The sequence below is a fragment of the Dermacentor variabilis genome, chromosome 5 (assembly GCF_050947875.1).
Source record: "Dermacentor variabilis isolate Ectoservices chromosome 5, ASM5094787v1, whole genome shotgun sequence".
Lineage (NCBI taxonomy): Eukaryota > Metazoa > Arthropoda > Arachnida > Ixodida > Ixodidae > Dermacentor > Dermacentor variabilis.
This window is the reverse complement of record NC_134572.1, coordinates 63767791-63769819: the sequence shown is the minus strand read 5'-3', so window position 1 is coordinate 63769819 and position 2029 is coordinate 63767791.

Here is a 2029-nt window from a genome sequence, read left to right as displayed (position 1 = left end):
CGTCAAGGAGAAAACTTAGAGTAAATAAAGAAAGGTGACAGGGGCCTGGCGAATTGCTAACGCCTCGAGAAAATTTAACTTTGCTTTGACTTTCGTTGGTTTGAAAATGTGTGGCAGTCTGGTTTACATAAATAGCTGATCTCCAAGAATTCGTATTGCGTTGTAACTCCTCGCCTGGTCGAGAAGAACCTATACTTTAGGAAAAAGTTAACAAAGATTGCGGAAAGTGACACTGCGTGTGATAAATGCGCCTATTGTGCGTACAGTTTGCTTCCTCTGGTATATTTCGTTCGTGCAAGAGCGTTCGGCATTCCGTTACATCTGCAAGATAATTACTTGCGAAATCGATTCAAAGAAAAGTGAAAATACTGGCGACGATTGCCATGCGCTCCCGGCGCAAATGGTAGATGAAAATAAATTTAATGATAAAAAAATGAAACAAGCCGGTGGAGCAGCGATAACATACAAGAAAGCATTATACCATAGCACATTCGGTTAAATAACTTGTAACATATCTTACTCAGGAAAAGAGGTCCCCCCCCCCTCTCTCTCTCTCTCTCTCTCTCTCTCTCTCTCTCTCTCTCTCTCTCTCTCTCTCTCTCTCTCTCTCTCTCTGTGTGTGTGTGTGTGTGAGAGAGAGAGAGAGAGAGAGAGAGAGAGAGAGAGAGAGAGAGAGAGAGAATACCTTTCTATGGCTGTATCATTCAATTGAAGTGCAGCCAAACTGGGTTTGCCTTGCTATGCTACGTGATTATAAACCACAGCTTCGATTTATCAACTGCGTATTGGCATAGCTAGCTCTGATGTACCCTGCCTTCCCGTTCCTCAACAGTTAGCAAGCAACAACAAAAGCCCCCTCTACTTCAGTAGAGGGCAAATACTACATCGGAGAAAAATGAACACAACAGTTGAAAAGATTGCAACAGTTTGCGTCTCTCCCTCCCTCCTCCTCATCATTAGAGACCTATAGAAAAAAACATTCAAAGAGCGTGCTGTTCAGGCTTATTCCCGCATTCATTAAGCGCTACCACACTTGACTTCTCGACTTCTGGGAGTGAAAGGCAGCTTCGGGCCAAGACTGAAGCGGTCGCTGCGGCTCCTTGACTGTCATGGCTAAATCCTGAGCTACAGTCCAGCGCCTCTTCAACTAACGCCTCTATAAGAGGCCTGTGCAATGAAGGATTCTGCTTGTCCCGGCCAGATTACTATCGTTCACATGTATTGTGAACACCTCTACAGCAAAGACTACTGCCGCAAATTTGCCTGCACATCGAAGAAATTCAAACGTCCCCGACGGCCGATTTGTTGCTCTACAGCGAACGCACGAAGCGCCTAAGGAGCACCGTTCAACACCACAACAAACCGTCGACATTGTCGTTACCTGGTCGAATTTTCGCGGCAAAGGAGATAATACTGGCACTTTACCAACTGTACACACTGGCACCCTGCTTCATTCCCCGGTTTCGCCCCTAAACGTGCCGTTAAAAGCGATGCCATAATGTCGGGTGCAGTCTCACATTACGTAGGCTAAAGTATGCAGAAGAAAATTAGTGACTTTATTGAGTATCTCTTGATTGCATGTTTAATTAACGTTTTTTTTCTTTTGCTGAACGTGCTCAGCATGCTCTAATGCGAACGGTGCGGTGGAACATCTTTACAACGAAGTGAGCTGTATAACGAAGGATCTTGGAGGTCACATGAGCTTCCTAATGAACGGGCTCAACTGTATAGTTTCGTTATCCGGCACTTCAAGCGTCTACTTGAAGGCACTGAAGTAAACAAATGTTGTTCACACAATTTCTTATAGGAGGAACCACCGGGCGTAGTCAGTGAAGTACAGTTAAGTGCTAGAAGTGAAAAGATGTACTAGTTGGTTCTGGCCGAAACTAAAACATAATTCCAGGGGAAAAAAGGAAAGAAGGAGCGAAGAGAAGACGAAAGAACACGTGATATACTTTGACTTGAAAGCATAGCGTGTTTACTACTTTCCTTTTTCCGCTCGAAAGTCTAGACCGAGTTCACCACGTTT